We start from the raw sequence: 21,586 nt of genomic DNA on the forward strand, positions 1-21,586 counted from the left end.
AAGACTGAAAATCTTGACATTGTCATCATCACCTGAGAAAGTGAATTGTATCTATGCAACTCCACCTTCCCACATGATGAAAGATAAATCTAAGACATGGCCTTGAGGTATCAAGCCCTCCAAAATTCTGCCCATGCAAGTTATGTTCTTCCAATGGGTATATTTTTATTACACTTAGTGTCATAATTGGAAACACTGAGATGAATGGCATTTCACAAAAATGGCCATAAAATCTTATGCTACCATACTAAAAGCAACCAAGTCACAACTAGTTTGTAGCAAAACAAGAGGATAAAAACTAGGAATTGAAACATATTGGCCATTGTGAAAGCTCTCACATCCAACAAACACATGGTCCTTTTCCCATGTACTCACCCAAGAGAAAGAAAATATGCCCCTACAGCACAGAACTTAGTTTACAACACATGCAGTAACCTGGGTATCTTCATAAGAACACCTAAAATTTAGAGGTTCCTACTCTGTATTCATTAATAGATCTGGGATTCACAAGGCTCACCTAGTCTTTATTTTACTAAAGTTCTACTCAGAAATTTTAAGCATCTATCAATTTGCTTATCACTTTTAAGGATATTTCCTATTCCTGTGGTTGGATATAATGTAGATACTGCTAGGTCACCAATATGACTAATCATTATTACTGAGACAGGTACACCTTTCTAGTCATATTTATCTTTAAAGAAGTATCATGACCAGATCTTCAAAGCATAAAGTTGTCATCTGAAAATTCTTTCTTCCTTTCTTTGAAGTCCCTTTGCATTTAGAGGTGCTGTCTATGGAATATAATCTGGCATGCACAGCTGCTTTCACTCTCAATGTTTCCAATTTTGAGCTTTTTCTAGAAAGCCAACCAAGGAACAAACAGCAATGAAGTTTATGTGAACCAATTATTCTCTGTGTCAACACTACAATGTTATGGTGGTATAATTCACTTAACCACAGCCTATGCAATCCTTGTGGATAAACAAACCCTTTGGTATGCCCACAAATTCCTTGTTCTTCCTTCCAGTGTCTAACTTCATGTCCATCCTGAAATTACTAACTCTCAGAGCAACGTCTCCTTCTTTGAAAATAATAAAACTATCTGCCAATTGTTGTTATCATATAAAAAAATTAATTTTTCATAATCACATTAAAGAAAAATATAAATATCTGCATGGTAAAACTCTGCTATTATTAATTAAATACTATGATTTAAAAAGAGCCGTGTCTTCTCTAGAAATTAATGCCCATATTTAATTTTAATATTTAACAATTCCTTTCAGTAATCAGTAGAATTCATAGAAAAAACTTGCTTGATTGTCTACACAATTGATTACTGGTATAGCTTGTAGTTTATTTAGTTCCATAAAATGGAGCTGTGGCTTGAGCATTTTAAAACACAGGTTCATATATGTTCAATATTTTGTTCAGTTACACTATTGGCCAATATTTCCTCCAATTACAATAATACATTCCAACTGCCTTTTCATATAGCCATCTTTCTCGTTTACCTTTTTTATCCGCTTGGCAAGAAATATCCACGATGATGACTCTTTTCCTAACCTTTTATTATTATCAGACAGGATAAAAAGCAGCAACAAACACCTGCTTCTCTGAGGTACAGCATAAAGTTATTTGTTCCTCAGCCTGTGTCACAGATAACAATCCAGAAGGTACTATTCAGTTTATTGATTAGACTACAGGTAAGTTTGCATGTTTCTGAGTAGCATCTGCTCAGTGCACTGCCTCTGTACTTCCAGCTGTCTATACTTCCAACACTCCATTCCAGTTTGAACACTCTGTTGTTCAGAGCTCACGAACTAAATGAAAGCTTCCATTCCATGGAGCAATTAGACTTCCCACAATATGGTTCAACTGTTAGAGACCAGCCTTTACAAATATTTGGGCAAGTCTTGCACTGAATCAGATACAGAGAACAATACACATATGTAAGAGTGAACTCTTGTCTCTGGAGTTGGAGGTTTTATCCAGTCTGATCACCATTTCTACCAAATTTAAACAAATAAGGAAGTGGAATGTAAGAAACTAGAAAGACATGCACCATTGAGAAAATCAAACAGGTCTTCCTGAATTGCTTATTTTTTCATATATCATATGCTATTTTAATTCATTACTAGTTATGTTGTTAAATTGACTGGAAATATATCATTACACCTTAATAACCCTATTGTAAGTGCAAAGTACATCCTTAACTGGGGACTTACAAAAGATGTTTCCATAATGCAATACCGACATGAAGTTATAGACTTCTTGTGTATTTCAAGTGTCCATAACATTTATAAATGTCTGCAAGTTAAGAACTGATAAAATAAGACTTTGATAAATAAAATGCAATTCTTCTTCAATGCTTCACAGATCATACTATATGCCAAATACGGTTCTTCTGCATAACCTTGGCCACATGCTTTCAAGCTTAAAAGAGTTTTCCCCACTCAATAACTATTTTGAGTCTGGTAGTGCAACCTACTTCACTAATGGTGAATTTCTTCCTGGCACACAAATATTACCACTAGTAATTGATGTATATTTTTTCCTCTTCTTTGTCTGCCTGCTGCCTACAGCAGAGCCATACAACACACATGCAAATTAATTTGCAGGACATAATCCCAGTCCCTCAATTTACCTACTTTAACATCAGGAAAGCCACAAGTTCAGTACTGAAAGCCCCATAGCTCTAGGGCTTACACAGAACTGCCACAAAACATATTTTTCTAATTGTATTGTTTAACAGTTATTTTGGACTATTTTTTAGTCAGGTTTAATTTCATAATAGTAGTTGTATTTACATATCAATATAGATTTCAAAACTTCTGAAAAAGACTTGCTGTACTTACTAAAAAGTGTTTTACAACATTCCCTTTCTCTATTTTATTGTTTCCACGCTACAGAAGTGCACCAAATCCATATCCATTTCCTTTGCTAGTGTCAGCTGGTGCACATCCAGGCCTGCGGTGGAGGCGGTTTGGTCTCGTTCCCTAAATGGCTGCTAAAACTTGCTGCTTGCAGCTCCTCTCCCCACAGCTCACTACTTTACCCAGCTGCTGTGCTCTTCCTGAGGGCTGCACTGGCAATTCCCAGCTCTGGGCATATCTTCTCAGCCAAGCCAAGCCAGCACCCAAGCCTGGACCCCATCTTCATCCCCCCAACAAAAGCCATCAGTATTTCTTTGGCAGAGCAAAGCTTGGCGAGCTCTGAGCTCTGGAGCTTCAGCAAGGGGCTGGGGCTGGACTTATCAGGCTGTGAAATTCCACTGAAACCAAGGGGATTTCTTCTGTCAAGAGGAAAGCATGCAGAAGGGCCGTCAGGATTGGGTTCTTACGTACTACTCATGAGTGGAAGAAAGAAAATGGAAATCTTTTCAATGAGCCTGTTTGCTTTGTAATATAAAACTATGTAATGAAAGAACATTCACATCATTGTAATTTTCTCATGTTTTATACTTCAGTCATATTTTTCATAGCAGTTTCTCAGATTTATCCATTTCAATTTTTTATGTTATTTCTTTTTTTTGTTGTTGTTGCCTGTTTATTATTGGCATATATTTTTAGTATTTTTCCTCTAGATTTTTTTTTTAATTGACAGGATTTCATCTCTGTTTGTTAAAGAGAACCAGCTGTTTTCTTCAAAGATAATTTTCTGAAGCTGTTGTGTGCCATAATTACACTGCAATTACACAGCAATATCCATAAAAGCAGATGAGGATTCTATGTGTCCTTCTGACTCATTAGAAGTTGCAAAAATGATGGATGCAGTCTTTCCTAGCTTGACTATTGCCCTCTGTTGGTAAACCCAAGTCCTGTCCTATCAAGAAAGAACTAAGGCAAGGAATAACACAACCTTTGAAAGGAGATCAATTTCAGTTCTGGTAATGGGAACACTGAGATAATGCTGAAGCTGGGAAGTATTTTCTAGGTGCATTTTTTGGAGAACATTTCAAGTGATCTTTTTAACCTTTGTAATAAATCAGTATTACATACATTTTGCACACTTTCTGACAAATTATTTCTTTTCTCATATAGTCAAAATTATTCTCTTTGCAGTTCAGTCTCATATTCATGCAATTTCCTTACAAAATCCTTCAAACAATTTCTTGTTTTGAAAGATACAGACAAATTCTATTCAGTTTTGTTTGTTCAGATGTTCCAACATGAATTAGTTGAAAGAAGTAAAAATATGCTCATATGGCTTTGGAATACCTTAGATCTTTATGTTCTGACTGTGGAGAAGAAAAAAAAACAGAGAGATGCTATTTTAACCCAAATCAAAGCAGACCAAACCAAATTCCTTCTGAAACAACAGACCAAAACTATTTTCATTCTAGAATGAGATCTCAAATACTTTAGATGACAAAAGAGAGCAATTAGGATGGGAAGGGTAAGATTTGGATGGTGAGATTTTGGGGAAGTGTGGGGGGAAGAGGGATTACTTATTTCTTTTTGCATTAAATATTGAATCAGGTGAGCTATTTAGTTTTGTTCATTCATTTATGGTTAGGGTTTAGCATTGTCACTTCTAAAGATCCTTCATGATGAGCCTAAGCTAAGGTGAAGGGGCAGTGGGCTACTGGCCCTGATTTTCAATGGATTTTTGTGCACTCCTGTCAGAGCAGCCACCGAAGTCTTGATTTGCAAAGGATTGCAGCTAGGGCAGAACCACAGAAAACAAATTAATTTCATTAAAATCCTGCAAAGTTTAATGAGAGCTGAAAATCAGGAGAGACCTATCAGCACTTGAATTTCTCCCAGCTCTGCTAGATCCTGATACAATTTCAAAACATTTACTTTGCTATGGGCAATAGGGAGTATTCAGGTTTTGTAGTCAACTGCTCAACTAAAGCATACAAGGTGATTATTAGTCCTCTAGTGACTTTCATCAAACAGACCATGTTTAAACAGCAGAGTTAAACAAAACTCAGTTTAGGGAGTCTATTATGGAAAAAAATGTCAGTGAGAAATGAACAGGTTTTATTTTCAGTTGTCTTTCTAACTCTTATATCATCTATAAAGTATATCTCAGCTTGCAGAATTTTTAGATGCTCAGAATTCAAGTGTTTCCTTTAATGCCAGACAAGGACAAGATTTTGTTAGGGCTAACACAAGGACAGGAATAAATTTTCTAATGTCCACATTTTTTCAGTACTGATAGCTAAGGCAACTTGAGTGAAGCTTCATAGGTCAGTGTTAACAAGTGCAGTGTTAACAAGTTAAACAAGTGCTTCTTGTTTAGCATCACTGACTTGACTGAAAATTATTCTATATTGTCTTTTCCATCTCTTTTCAGCAACAATTCATTAATATGTCCAAGACATTTTCTCCATGAAATCAGACTTGCACACCAAGACACTGTGAATGTAATAAAAACCTACACCAGGGAAAATGCAAATATACAAAGGCACGATTTGAAAAATGAGGGACCAGCTGTCTGTCCACTGCAAATATGTTATCAATTTTGAGTTTCTGTGTAGGACAGTAGTTCTTTCAATAAATAAAACAATTGCATAATTGCAAGACTTCCAGCTTTTCCTCCATCCAGTGATTGCTGACTGAACTGTGTTGATTAGCTTTCAGTACAAGGCTTGACAGTGGCTCTGCAATCATTCTGCACAGCTCATACCAAGCATATTTTAATTTGTTACAAGAAATACCTGCTGAAGTGTATTGTTGAAGTCACAGCTTTTAGTCTGCTGGTCTTGTAGAAGACACCACTTTTTATGTCAAGCATATATTTCCCACAGTTCCTTTGTGTTTTTCTTTCACAATCACTTTTCATTCAATATTTAGAGAGTTTTTTCTTTAACTCAATTATTTACAGCAATATGACAAAATATCCTCCACAATTACCACTGTTTTGTTAAACTGTGAAACAGTACATTTAGCAATTCTGTCAAACCCCTAGTAATGAAAGTCAAATCTTTCCCAGCTTGGTTTATACATTTTTGCTACTATATGTACTTAAAATAGCAATAGGTAGGAAATTAGAATTCAGCTACCAAAGAAAAATTTTTAAATATTGCAGAGACCACAAGCACAAAACCCATAAAAAATTCATGTTTTTGTATATAAGACAAATTATGCAGCAGTTAAAGCTCATACTTTTCACTTTTCTCCACATGTACAGAATCTCTACATTTTTTGAGGCATAAAATTCTTATGTTGAAATTGTGACTGTATGAACTGCATAGAATTTAAATTTGATTTTTATCTATCTAGATTCATTTAAATTTAGAGAGGAAAGAGGTAGACCCTAAAGTCCAATTGATCATCAGTGTCTTAAAACGATGATGCTATAGTTTGATGCAATCATTAAAATAAAAAAAAACCTGAACTGTGTTTACTGGCTTCTAAATTTTCCTAAATGCTCACTTTATTTGTGTTGTCAAATCAAAGACTGCATATGTCTCACTGCAGGAAATATAAGAAAAACTGACTGGGAGATAAATACTCTGGTTATAGCATGGAGGAATTGCAAAAGTCTTTGCTCTAGGCATATCAGGACACACTGCTCCGCTGTAAATATAATGGATATCAGGGAATGAAAATTTAGACTCACTGCCACAGTAGGGGATAGGTTTTTTTCCTCCTTTTGTGGTTGTTATGAGATTAATACACAAGCAGTGCCATGTTTTTGGAAAAAGATGTTTTTTAACCCCTTTTGGAAGATTGTTTTAGTGGGACTGGCAATGGCACTTTCAGAGGTACAATAAGCTGGATGCCATTCAACAGTTCAAGCTATTCTCTTTTAAATATTTCACTTTTCTCTTGGAAAGCATATAACTCATATAAAATCTTTTATTAAACTCTGCTGTCAGATTATTTGTGGTTTATTTTTGAACTTCCATACTTGTGTTATGTACTCAATGATGTGATATGTATGTACAGTACATTTCTCACAAACACTATTAGCTTCACTATTTGTGATTTAGGATTAAGATTTGTCTTTCAAATCCACAGTTTCTGTCAACTGCAATCATTTTCTTCTTGCCTTTACACATAAGATCAATGCTCTTAGAGTTCAAGTTTCTGCGACTGTCATCCTGAAGTTGATGGTATTTCTGGTTCTTTATTGCCTTCTGACATATCAGTACACTTAAGTACAATTTTTCTCCAGTGCCTGAGGCTGAGTTGAATGAAGTGGTCCTTCAGTCGCATTCTGTCATCTGTGTGTTGACCACGACCTTCATGGTTTATTTATGATTAGGAGGTTATGTCTTTCCTTACTCTAGCAATGGTGTTTTAGCAAAGTTCTTTATAAATTTCTTAGTTCTGCAAATACCTTGCAATTTTTCAGGCTTGCTTTCTGCAATATTCTTCTATAAATAATAGGAAGTTAACCTGCACTTTTAGAGAAACTTTCTCATATATATTTCCAGTGCCAGCTAAGATTGTCTCTAACATTGTCTGCTGTCCTGCAGAGCTGGACAAATAATGAATGACCTTTGCCATCTCTGGATTGTACCACTGTGAGTTGTTAGATGACATTTTATGGAGAACTAATGATCTGGTAAGGAATCTGCTTCATTATGTATCATCTACCTGGGAGTGAATGTGTCTGGTAGACACTGAAAATAATTAAGCATGAACAGTTTATGGCAGGATGAGACCTTTACGAGCTTTGAATATCAACAGTTGATAAAATATGAACTAGACATCATTAGTGTTTCAGACTATGTATAGTGTTAATTGCATTTGGAACTTCAGTTGGGATTATTGCTACTGTTTAAACTTACATTATAAATTGAGGAATGATACTTCCCTGTGCAAAGCACCTCAGTGAAATTAATGACATTATACATGTCAGTAAACACCAGAAGATGACCTTACTTTCTCACTTTTCAGAACAGTTCTACCAATATCAGAGAAAAAGGATATAGGTCTTGCATCAATAAAATTTGGGTAGATTCACCAAAGCTACCATCTAGCTGAAAATTACTTGTTAACACAAATAAATGAGTCTCTTCTCATAGGTACATTTTCACAGAGACATGTGGATTAGGAATAAAATCTATTACAAATTCTACGTTGCTGTACTAGAAACAGTGATTTCCTCCCACATACTTTTTATATTGTTTATAAATCTGGTGGATCATCTTTTTCTTAAAATCACTTAAACTTTCTTAAATTTCACTGCCCTTAGGAAGCTAACACTAGTACCAAGATCTCCACCTATGCATTTTTCACATGCAGGTTGTGCCAATATCTTTTATGTCATGCTTCTTGTGAATTCTCTGGATTTCCTTCAGACCCTTCACCAGCCTTGCTGCCTTTCTCTGGACATGTTTGAGCATCTCAAAGTGCTTCCTAAATTGGGGGGTCCAGAAGTGGACACAGTACTCAAGGTGCAGCCTAACCAGTGCTGAGTATGTGCTTTAGAGGTGCTACTCAGTTTTAAACACTTTGCTGAAGACTTTAGCACACATTTTGCTATTATGCAAGGACTAGTATTCATAATCATAAAGTCAACACCTTTGAGCAATTTTCAGAAGAGGCTTCTTTAAGGCACGGCTACACATTGAGAAACTTGTCTTGCCTTTAACTTATCAAAGTATATAAATCCATTATTTTAGTCTAATATAGAAAGTACTACTAAATGATATTAAGCACTTTTTTAAAGAAAAAAAATGCATAGCCACATTTTTAAATTAAGTCAGAAAAACGAAAGTTGCAAATGAAAATGCCATGTAGAAGTAACATACCATCACCCCCATTGTCAATTTTGGAAAGAATATTTGGACTCTTTTTTTTGTTGTAAATTATCTTCACATGATTTTCTTCCTTTTTCCTCTTCTACAGCTTACCAGTAAGCAGAAGAATCACTTCCAATCCTGATACACGATTTTTGTGTATGTGAATAAAGTTTTCTGAACATGAAGGCCATGACTTCTTTTGAGAACCAACTTCCTCACAACATAGGTGCTCTTACAAGAAGCTCAGGCACAAAAATTTACCCCATCTCATAGGTTTTACATGACATCTGAATAAACTCACCACTGGTCAAGTGTCTGGAATAAATATTAAGAAAGATCTGTTTATTTGATGGATGTGGTTAGTAATTCTGACTTAAGCTCTTGGATTGTACACACTGCAGATATTAAAAAAAACAACAAAAAACAACAACCCACACAACAACCCAGCAAAAATGCAGAATCAGTTGATATTGACACATTAATCACAGACACATGGAAATGGCAGGACACAAGTCCAGTAATGAGTGTCATAGTCCAAAGTACAAAATCACAGCTAATTTGTCAAACTGTTAACACACATAACATTTACCCTTCTATTTAAAAATCTGCATTATTCAAAAGGTTTAAGGGAAAAGAAGCCAATAATACTTGATGATTCATTAGTTTGAGAGGCATACATGCTCTTGTTAAGACAATTAAGGCTTTGGTCACAAATCCTTTGGTTTTATTGATTTGGCAGAAATCATAACCCTGGCTCATTTTATATTTAACACTGAAGAGCTCTGAACAAGGGGAAGATAGGTTAAGCAATTATTCTGTGATATTTGCATTGAACAGATCCTGCAGTTTAAAAACACCGACCATTGACCAAATGCTCTATTATGATGTAATGTGGCTACAGCAAGTGCCATTCATCCTGCACAAAAGGCAAATAGAAGGCTTCTGTATAGTACAGTGAAAATTTGATAGGATTAAATGTCAAATAATTTTTTGCAATCTCCTCAGAGAAAAGCCTTATATGTACAGATACTCTGATATATTATCTATCTAAATATTACCCTTTCATAGACAGAACTGATACTTACATACAGTGAAGCTTTACTTTCTTTCTAAACACCCTTTCAAATATACTGTTAGAATCTGCCTTGCAATCAGTAGATTTTCCTTATGAAAGGGTTCTATATTTTTACTTCTTTAAGCCCTCTGCTCTGTTTTGGATACATGAAAACCTTTTATTGGAGATGTTCCACTCAGAAGACTTCAGAACCATCATGGACGGTTCTCTATTAGCATCAGCTCAAAGTCCAACAGATGCCAAAAAGAAAAACCAACAATAAAATTCTGGGCATTATTAAGAATATAACTGAGTATGAACATAAAATATAATGCTGTCACTGTCAGTTGCATGCAGCACTCTTCATATCTGCAGGACATATCAGAGTCAGAAGAAGCAAGAAAATAAATAAAATTACTAAGAGCATGGTGCAGCTGTCTTGAAAGAGACAGAATAACTACCGAGACATAGGGTTACCTGCTGAAATTCATTTCAATTTGGATTAAAACAAGTTCCTCTTTATGCAAAGAGCACTGATTGTGTAACTTCCTGCCAAAGACAGGGCTGGAGGAAACAACACGTCTAAGAAGAGATTAAACACAAAAATGGACAACCATAGCCAAAAGCAGACACTAAGGGAGATTGGTGGGGATGCACCCTCTATTGTCCTTCATCTGTGTTAGGACAGGAAACCACAGATAGTGACCAGGCTTGAGGCCTTCTTCTATTGCAAGAGCTAGACAGGGAGCAAGATGGACTTACAGATGAGTTCTGTTCCAAAAACATGATTTGTTAAGCTGTTTTACAAGTAAGGCAGTGAATGCATTAGTGCCATGAATAGTCTTTCTAATTATGGAAATTTTATGTAGGTGTGTATGTATATAAATATATACATATATATATATTTGTGTTTTCTGTTCAAAAATCATATATACACTCCAGGAATAAAGAGGAGTTTAAGCCATGCATAAGCAAACTGAAGATATTTTGGGTTTTTTCTACCATTAACATGATAAATAAATTAATGAATGGTGAAATATATATAAAAATATATTGCAAACAATTTAAGGCATCATCTTTTTCAACTTATATTGTCTTCAATATTGATTTTCCATCTTTCATGTTCACAATATCTTAAATATGACTGCCAATCTAAAAAGCTTAAAACAAACATCACGGAATATTTCAGGATGTTTATCGGAAACTCACAATTTCAATTTTTTGCTCTAGAAGCCTTCTTTTAAGGTTATATTCATAGCAACAAAAAACATAATAGTGCTGTCAAATCAAGAAAATCTGAATGTTCAAATATTTTTTAAAAATTCAAATTATTTTTATTTGTAGAAAATACTTGGATAAAGGCAGAAAACAATATTCAAAACAAAGATGCTGTTCAAAACCAGTAAACATTTTCATTGTATCCCCCAATTTATTTGTCATGGATTATGAAACTAGTTCTAAACTTCTTGTGTTAAAAGAGTTCTGAATAAAAGAAACAGGCATCATTCAAAGTGTTTGTCATTAGAGGTAGGCCTCTCTTAATTTTACTTCACAACTAAAAATACTCATCTCACAAGTTAGGATCTTTACTAACTGAAGAACTAAACTTCCATTTTACCTAAAATTTCCTGTACGATTCAGCTTCAACATTTTAAAACAGTAACATACGTTAAGCAGTGTGTCAGAAAAAGGGGATACTGAAAAATTTAAAACATAAAATTTAAATAAAAAGGCCTCTCTTCTTCATTACATTACAGTGTAATTTCACTGTAAATCTATCTCAATTTGAACTTATTTAATTCTTGCTGCAGGATGCACCAATCCTTTGATGCCCTCAAATAATCCTAGTTTGTGAGACTAGCTGGAACCCTCACAGAAATGTCCACAGAAAGTCTTGACTTAGTAATTAGCCTAATGTTTGATGTGTTGGCATCTCATGAGATGTCACAGTGATGAGTAATAGGTTCAAACTAACCCGCAGCTTCATTCATGTTCTGCAAGAAAATACAAAACTGTGTGCTTGTAAGGTTCACAGATAAGAATAATTTGTGATCATGCCCAATATCACAGAAGTTTTATCAGATTTAGATACCTTTTAGAGAAGTAATTAAAAACTAAATATAAGAGAGACTGGCAGTATTTTTATCATAGCACTAATCAAGCTGAATATTGTGTTTGAGTTTTCACTCATGTGATCAAGTTTTCTTCTAAACACAGATCTTGCAGAAATAGTTTTACAGGCATCAGCTGATGGGTGACAAACTGGTGAGCAATCAGGAAATGTGCCTGCAGCTGAAAGTGTTAGTCCTCATGGCTGATGGTACTTTGGGATTTATTTTTCCTATGCTGCAGAAGGATGAAACCACAACCATTCTAAACTTTCCCATACATAAAGCATGTGCAGAAAGCCTGAAATCCCAGATTCTCCCCTCTCTCACTCCCTCAGCAAGACAAAATCACTAAAACCACTTAGAATCAAGAGCCTCTCCATCTTCTGAGAGATATTTCCATTACAAGTTTTTCTGGTGATAGTACTCAGGCCACTACTGGTCTTTCAAATGTTACATGAAACATGAAATCACTTGGCTGGAGAACAGGTTGTCCTCTAGGCCTCATATACATAACAACAGGTGCAACTGAGAGAGTCCCAGAATAACCACTTTGCTTTAGGAATCCACAAACACAGGTTCTAACTCGTGTTAGACTTGGTCAGTGCAAGAACTTATTGTATTTATATACATGTTGTTCTCATTGACTACTAATTAATAGCTGCCAGAAAGACAGAAACTTCTAATATCAGCAAGATTTTCCAGATCACAATTTTTAGAAACTTCGTCTGGCTTTTGAAACCAGCTGTAAACACACTACTATAAGAAGAGATATATAAAACCCAAAAAACCCATGTCTGATATAATTTACAGCAAGAACAAATCAGAAATATTTGGCAAAATCAGGAAAAAGTATTATGTGAATAGAAATGAGAGGTCAACATAAGCAGGTCATATGCACAGAAAAGGCATTTGGGGAGTTACTTTTAATGAAGGGGGTTGTGTGCACTTTGGAGGAAGCAGCACCACTCGTTAAAATGTACACTTTAGGTTAGTCTTTTCTTAGGAGTTAATAGGGAATTAATCATCTGTACACCAGGGGAGAGTGGTTTGATCAATACTGAAACTATAACCTTCACTGAGGCAACGTATCTAATAAGTACATCTTGAATAAAATTCCTTCATGCACTGACTCATTTTTCTTAAAACATGAAACCAATAAGCATTAGAATCCTTTTGGAGTGAGGGTGATCTCAGCAACACTTCTGACTGGTCTAACCAAAGTGTACCCATCTATACATCCACAGATAGGCAATAAGCACATCTAATACATTATTAACAGAGAGTAAAAATAATAATGGATCAAGAATTAAACTTTCATGAGCAATATGAAGGTCTGGTGTTGTGGCTATAAAAGAAAAAAACAAACCCAAACCCCATATTTATCCAAATTAACACAGAAAGTTAGAGATTTCCTTCTCAAGCAAATACCTAGGGTGAAAAAAATCAGGAGACATTTCAAGATTTTTCACTGTGAGAGTAAATGCAGTAAAGAGTGCTGAATAGTTATGATTTTTACAAAATAATATTAATTGAAACATTCTAAGAAAAGCATTAGATCTAAAAAGTGTGATAAGCACAAAGATCTCTTTTGATTCATTCTACCTTTTGCATTTTTCTTCTATTCTTAATGGCTGAACAGGGTGTCAAGGTGGATTAAAAGACTGGCAGGAAGAAACATTCTATATTTAGTGTATCCAGATGAACTTTACAAATGTATAGGTAAATTGTTCTCCAAGTTATCTATCCAGTAGTCAGAGGATTTAACTTATTGATTTACTTACTGTGGGGCCTGCAACTTACTCTAATAAACTCTAATAAACATTTTGATGCACCTCTTATGTAATGAGCAGGGGAAAAGAGAGAAGTGTAAAGGTTGAAAGTTAGACATCCGCAAATCAGAAATCCAATAAAGCTGTGAGGTTTTTAAGCAACCCCCTTATTTTCACACCTTTGTAAAACTATTTCAGCTAATGCAGATTGCTTTGGTGGGACTGATGTAGTACAGGCAGCTCTGAATTTGCTCTGTATTTTTTAAAGGAATAAGTAGAAGAAAAGAGATAAGCAAGAAGTAATGCTTCTAATTCAAGAAAAGCATTTGGTATTTTGTTTAATTGTATCAGTGATGCAGTTTAGAAATACTGCTTTTGGTACATTTTATTACAAAGCTCATTACTTTTGTCAAACCTCTGGCACCAACCATCAACCAGCTATTTCCAAGGGCTTACCAAGAAATCCACTGCTGGGAATAATGACTTTGGCACAACTGTGGTTCTTATTTCTGTCTGATCACCCTATGTATTGAGCAAGGGCAGGTAAATTGCTATTTTGACAGCAAAACAGCAGAAATTGAGGCCTGTGTCTTAAATGAAACAATGAAAATGTTGGTTGAACTGAATAGTAAATTGTGGTGATTTATCTGCTTCTATATTAACAGCTAAGACAAGGCAGGAAAATAGTGTAGAGTGGACAAACAATGAAAGGAATCACTATGACTTCCTGAAAAAGAAAGCTGTTCATAGTCATAGTCAGTGCCTTTAGGGAATGGGGATAAAGACTTTGCCCTCACACCACCTCAGGCAACTCAGATTTACTATTCAAACCAAAACAGTTTTATGCCAGAGAAAATAATAACCAGAGAATATGTGAGGAAGGGGGTGGGGGGGAAAGTACTATTGTGGTTAAAAGAAGATATCCTTTTACAAAAGTATGATGGATAAAAGTGGACTTGAAATCCAAATTTCAAGTTTACCATTTCAGAGAAATGCATGTATCAGAACCATATTACTTCAATGTCTTATTTTATTGAAATTCTTATTATATAGTTTTCAAATTATATGCTGTTTGGGAAAGGGGTGAACAGAGATTTTAAAAAGACACTCAGAGAATATGTAAAAAATAAGATGACTACTTCAAGCATCTTAGAACTCCTTGGGTGGGTGATTTCTCTTATGAGACAAATGCCACTAGGCAATTTGTGCTCCAGTTCTTCAAACATTTATATTCATGATTTAAACATTTATATTCATCCCTCTGCAGTAGTTGTTAAATGTCCAGTTGACCCAAACCAGTTTTTTAACGCTCTCTTGAGAAGGAGCATGGCTCAGTGCACAGGTGGGAGATACCCAGACAGCAACACAAGTCAGCTGCAACTCATGAGCAATTCAGATCAGTTTTAATCATGGAATAGTTTGGGACAAGCAGGACATCTTCACCTACTTCAGGTTGTTCAGAGTACTGTCCAACCTGACCCTGGATGTTTCCAGGCATGAGGCATCTACCACCTGGGAAATATGTTCCAGTATTTTGCATCCCTCATTGTAAAAAAAATTTTTCCTTATAAGTAATCTAAGTCCTGTGGCTATGTTAAAGAGGTCATGCTGCAATAACAGATGCTGCTAAAACTGATCAACCAGGAAGGGCAGGCACTCTCACTGGTTCTTTCAGGGAAACAGACACATGCCATGGCTCACAGGCCTAGGAAAAGCAGGGCTTTCTATGGTAAGGACAGCTGAATTGAGCCATGTTTATTATATAAGAAAGAAAAGTAGAAAGTAAAAAATTAAATGGAGAGAAAAAAATAAAGTGGTGGCCAAAATTACTTTATTTTTAAATATTTGAGCTAAAACTAGTACTAAAGTAGAAAACTAAGTGTCAGAAGATGATTATCCTGACAGTACCCCATCTAGCAGGGTTTTCAAACCCATGATTAACTTCAGTGTCTTGTATTGTGAAGAGCTTGGCTTGTGAGTTGAGGTTAATAAGTGCAGTAAGAGTTGCAATGCCCTAACTGCTCCTGTTTTCTCAGCAAACAGATGATAAAGAGTAATTATCATTCACTGATAACTGAGCGTCTCTCTTTTTAGATCTTACATTCTCCATAAACTGATTTTGTACTTAGAATAGAATTTTCAAAAAATCAGTCTGTCAACATAATATGGTCTTGTTATTGCAATACTTTAGCTTGTAAACAACTTTTCTACTTTTTCCCTATTTTAGATTGACTGAATTATGTAAGTAATGTCACATTTATGATTAACAGTGAGCTATTTACCCAGGGACTTAACCTCTGTTGGAAAGCTACAGACACTTAAAATTCAAAATCACTTTTGGAAAGCTACAGAAACTCCTATGTCTTTTAAAAGTGGGACTGAAGTAATTTACCAACTGTAATACAATGCAGGCAAGAAAAAAAAAACAAAATAATATCACCTGTAAGCCATTATTTCAGTGTTTACTGAACAGGTATAATTTACTATCTAGAAACAGAAAATCCTGATATCTGGGGATTGAATTTCATTTTGACCTTATCAAGGGCAAATGTCACTCAGAAGTTGGAAGAATGCAACAGGAGGAGAGGATGAAGATTTTCAATAACTGCCAGCAGCATGTGCACTACAGGAGGATCAGGGTCCTGACCAAGTGTTCACTGTATATTCAATTCTCAGCAGTTTTGAGAATACTTAGACCATGTTTCTCTCCTCCACTTGAGGAATGAACTAAATGCCCTCTACTCCTTTAGAAGGGTAAGAATGTGGAAAAATATATTCATTTACACTCAAAAAGTATACTTTTTCTTTCTTTTTTTCATCCACAAGTTCAAAAACTTCTTTTTCTTTCAATTGCCTTTTTAAACCTTTAAAGCTTGGCAAAGAGATCAATGCACTTAAAAAAAACACTAAAATGTTAAATCTGCTGTTTCAAAGAGGGCCATTTTGATTCTGATTAGAATTTCTTTAAATGCAAGTCCAAAAGCTGTGGAAAATTAGTCAACATTATTCACTGGCAGAAAGCAGTTGGAGAACCCTCATTCTCAGCATCACAACCTTCTTAATTTATTTCAATCATGGTATTTAATAAGACATCCCAAAACATCTGCTTGAAACTTGCCCTCCTCATTTTGCAAAATCTGCATGCCTGAATACATAGCAGCCATGCATTAAACACGATCAAAAGGCCATTCCAAAGATGTATGCTTTCACCAAAAAAATATTAGGGAGGAATAAAAGTACATTCCCCACCCACTCCAAATCTCTCCTCAATAAAGGGCTAGCATTTAATCTCAGTTTACTCTTGGATCTGAACATTCCTAAACAGTACAGTTCCACACAATATAGAAGAGTTGCTTAGAATACAGTCTGATTACAGTAACGATCTCCTTTATTGTGAAACAGTCCTTTGCTCACAGAGATTTAACCCTGTGTGTGCCAGCTATTCCACTGTCTGATGACCTATGAGCCAGCCTGTTCACCTTGTAGGTGTTCTCCTTCCTTCCTCCCTTTCTCCCTCCCAAAGCTGTGCTACTGTGAAGAATGAAAGGAACAGTGATACCAAACACTAATTTATGGGGGATAATTTTTATGCCTTTTATCCAATGACAAGATGATGTGAAAGACTGAAATACAATTTTGGCAATGGGCTCAATGCTTCTTTAAGCCAAATTCCCTGACTACTGGGTTATAGAAGCAGATATATTTTTAGTCCATTTCTATGGCCTAATACATCATTGATTACCTTCTGCAAAGAAGGTATTTGAGCATATGATCTAATCTCTAGGATTTTCTCTAAAAAAGAATGGCATCAACATGTTATCAGTGTAAAAGAAAGGTATGAGCTTTACTTCATTATTTTCAAGAGCAAAGTACAGATAGTCCCTTTCAAGGAAAGGTTTCTGATGCTTCTGATCCTTAGTTATCATTGCCTTAGAAAGCCAGAATTTGACATGCAACACTGTCAAAATGCCATACAACCTTAATCCTAATGCTCCCACTTCCCTATCCCTCTACTGCACTCCTCTTCCCCCCACAAATATACGGGGCCCCAGGCAGCAAATTCCTTATTCTTAGGGCCAGGTGGCCATAAATTTGGCATTGCTGTAGCTGGTGCAGCTCAAGTCTCATTCACATTGTAGGGTGACATGGCAGTAACAGTCAGGTATAAACTGACACACATATATGCATAAGACTTCTGAAAAGGTTTCCATGGCTCACCTTTACTCAGTTCACCCATCTTCAGTCATCTCTGTTCAGGTTTACAGATGATACTTCCAGAACCATGTAAATCCTGAGATTAAGAAGCAGCAGTTTCTGTCTTTGTCCATTATTACTGCATTATTTTACAGTATAAAAATCAGAGCCTGGCTTTATTAGATTCTCTCCTTAGCCTCTCACCCCTCTTTCAGAGAGGGAATGAGAGAGGAAAAGACAGTAATTAAAAAAACAAACCCTAGAAATCAAAAGTGTAAGATTTCCCACTGTTAACTTCATGAATTTAGATTTTGCCAAGTAGAAAAATACATATTGAAACACAGCCAACATTTGTAATCTTAACTCTTGTTCTAACTGAATTTTGCTTTGAGGTTCTAACTGCAGGTATTTGGGGTTTTTTCCCCTCACCAGTTTAAGACTGCATGCTTGTTGCATCAGACCAACTTTGCTAAGCTTCTGAGTTCCATTACACACACACACAGAAAAATACAGTATCACCTCATAAAACACTTCCAAGCTTCATCATCTGAGTAAAGATATGACAAGGCTGTTTATCAGAAGGTAATAAGACAGATAATTTAACTGTACAAGCTCTAATTGGTCTAATTCACTAACTGACCTCTCACCACTTGATTCACTAGTACAATTGAGCTCTGATAAAGCCTTTAATTGTAAATTGCACACAGCTGTGAGCTGCTTCTCACGCTGGCACAAAAACACTATCATCGACTGTTTCATCTCTGCGACCTGCTAATTTGGAGCATATGTAACTGTTTTTAATGCTGAAGGCTTGACATACCACAAACAGCAGATGTTGCAGCTGCCCCTGAGACGCTTTATTTAATTCAATTACGTCTTTTGGAGATATGTAAAAAAGCTAAGCGAGATGAGAGAGGGCAGGAGAATGTTAAAAATGGAGCCCCTGGTTGAGGCCCAGGTGGCTCGATAGGCAAATGATTGGGTGAATGTCTAAATGATCTTTTTAATTGAGTAGACTGACGGCTAATCAGGGTCATGAAGTGTTATCACACTGATGAGCTGAGTGGAGCCCTGGGCTGCTCTGCAATTAATGCTGCTTTTGTGAAAGGAGAAAAAAGGAAGATAATGTATACCATCTGGCAATTGTTTATGATAAAAGCAGCAGTTTGCTACAAATTCAAGTTAAATGCTATTCATAACATTATTTCTTCTGCTGCTGTGGAGGGCAAGGACATAGAGCCCAGGCCTTTGTCTGACTTTCTCATTCTCTTTCAACAAGCAAAATATTCATTTGCTTCCACGTGTGTTATTATTAATTACTTGCCTGCTTGCTAATGTATGGCCCAAATGATGCTCTCTTTGAAATGCCATGAATAAGTCCAGCAATTTAGATTTTGGATGTTTCATGCCAAAGCATCCAATGAGATAAAAACTAAGCTAAGGTCTCAACTTGTAGCTAAAAGCCAGAGAAAACAAGTCAGTTGTTTTGTCAGTGGTGGGTACCCATCCCCCTGCCCCCTTCCCCTGCCCTGTTTCATTTTAAGGAGATTGAATCTTTGAAAGACACACTTAAAGGTTCAGAAAAAAAAAGCATGGTTTTGATAAGGAGGGGCAAACTGGAGTTGATGAGCCTCTATGTGAAGGAGTTTCACTAGGCCTAAAAGGTTTGTCCTTACAAAAGAAAAAAAATATTTCACCAGCTAGTCAGGGGTGTTTTGGGGACTTGGCTTTCCAGCAAGGTAAGAAGAGGTAGACAGGTACTGGGGATAGCATAACACTAAGCTAAAAGCTACCATCCCTGTAAGTAGAATATTATTCTACTGCTAGGTAGAAGGACATGAAAAGTGGGGAAAAAAAATAATCCTGCCAATTCCTCTTAGGTTTTAAACCAGTTGTGAGCTGGAAATAACACTGCTGGGGCCCTCCTTAAAGAGGACACCCAGCAGTCAAGTTAGGGAAAATTTAACAATATATAGTGTCACTTCTGACAAGGAGATGAAGCCTTGGCTTAAAACTTAGATATTAAGAGCTTATTTATTGCTTACAGATTAGTTCTGAAAATCAGGTCGTTCCAATTCCTGGCTGTGTCATGAATATATCGCACATCCTTAAGAAGTCACTTAACTTGTATGTGCTTTGTCTAACAGAGAATCTAACCCAGTATTTTTTAAACCAACACTCTAGTCAAAGTTTATCCAAATTAACCAATATCTGTTTTGACTCCATCTTAAAACTGAAAAGGCTTGAAACAGAGACTGTCCCTCTGCCAGAAAAGTTGGAAAGAACTGGAATTTGTAATGTTTCTTTAATTCTAGGGATGCTGGAAGCATGTTTTAGGTATCAGTTCTTAAATTGTGTTTTATACCTTTTTACCTTGTGGCATTGTGCATATTTTCAAAGCAAGATATTGCTGGACAGCACTCCAGTAAAAGGAGGAATAGCCTCAAAAGCAAAGCATTAGCCTCAGGCTTAGATCTTGAGATTTTTTTGTTTTGACCTCTTGTTAGTTTTTTAGTTCTATGGACAACAGGAGAATGCACCATTACCTGTGATCATGTGGTATTTTCTGTCCTTACTAACCACTGTGTACTGAGGATGAAATATTAGTGATGTTTACAGAGACCATGTGTTTGCAACAGAGAGTTGAGGACTGGTATCACGGTGCAGTCCCTAGCACAGGTGAGCCATCTTGGTCCAGCAGCAGGCTGACACAGCCACACTGATCTGAGATTCTGCTTAGTCCATGCTGCTTTCTATGTCCTATGCTCCACTCTACCTGTAGATATGCAAAAGACCTCCATGAGCCATCCATTAAACTCCAAATTATAAATTTGAGTTGATATGGTTCTACAATACCTCATGAAATAAAGGCACATCAAATGTTGATCTGTCCCCAGGCTCAGCTCATGGATTTAAAGATCCTAATGATGAATAGTGGGTCAGTGCATCTATTGCTCACTGATCAGAAATCTTTGCCTTGTTAAACAGGTACGTACTGTCTTGGAAAAAAAGATGTTTCAGTTTCAAGAAACAAGTGTATTATGAGAAAAACATTCTTAAGAAAATTCCCACCTGTATCTTGTCAACAAGCAGGTTACTGTATCATCATGGTAGTGAGAGATACAAAAGGGTTCTTTCGCTGCACAACTCAGGGAGAATGCTACCCTATTTTATGTTTTAATAAGGGCAGGAAAAAAAAGCGCTAAGGAAAAATGCTGTGATAAGAGTACATTGTGAGTTGTGCTGGGAAGAAGTGCCTGCTGAGGGTGTTTTGAATATACAGGAAGTTATCAGATATTGTAGCAGGCAACAGCTCTTGCTAAAACTATGGAGTTAGACAGAAATGTTGCTACTAACACCATGCTTTAGAAGACTGCTTAAAATAATACTCAGGATAGTCTTTTTTGGCACTTTGAAATCATGGCATTAAGCTCTGAATTATGGATGAATGCTGTTTATTTTAGTTTAATAAAGGTATCCCACTCTTTCTCTCAGAATAGTATTAGACACAATAAAAAAGAAACATTCTTTCCAAGATTTAATATGCTATTTGAGTTCTCTTCTGTGATCACAGTTTCCTATTCTTTCTGATTTTTTAGCTACAGACTAATGTAAAATCTTCACACATAAAAAAGAATTTGTAGTGACACTTCTACTTATTTCTGGAACAGTTTAGGACTCCTATATTTTATATACTTATAATGAGACAGCATATGAATTCTATTGTTTTAATTTCATTATGGTGTCACAGATT

General features: G+C 36.0%; 1 long non-coding RNA gene across 1 annotated transcript in view; it reads right to left on the minus strand.

Annotated features, from left to right (window-relative positions):
* LOC111924270 (uncharacterized) overlaps positions 1-18,484 on the minus strand; it is a 29,343-nt gene extending 10,859 nt beyond the window's left edge. The window contains exons 1-2 of the long non-coding RNA XR_002861557.2: positions 18,352-18,484; positions 17,857-17,929 (exon numbers count right to left, since the gene is read on the minus strand). This is a non-coding gene — a long non-coding RNA (uncharacterized LOC111924270). The remainder of the gene's footprint in view (positions 1-17,856; positions 17,930-18,351) is intronic.
* Positions 18,485-21,586: the final 3,102 nt, after the last annotated feature.

Source organism: Cyanistes caeruleus, chromosome 1 (assembly GCF_971803275.1).
Source record: "Cyanistes caeruleus chromosome 1, bCyaCae1.hap1.1, whole genome shotgun sequence".
NCBI lineage: Eukaryota > Metazoa > Chordata > Aves > Passeriformes > Paridae > Cyanistes > Cyanistes caeruleus.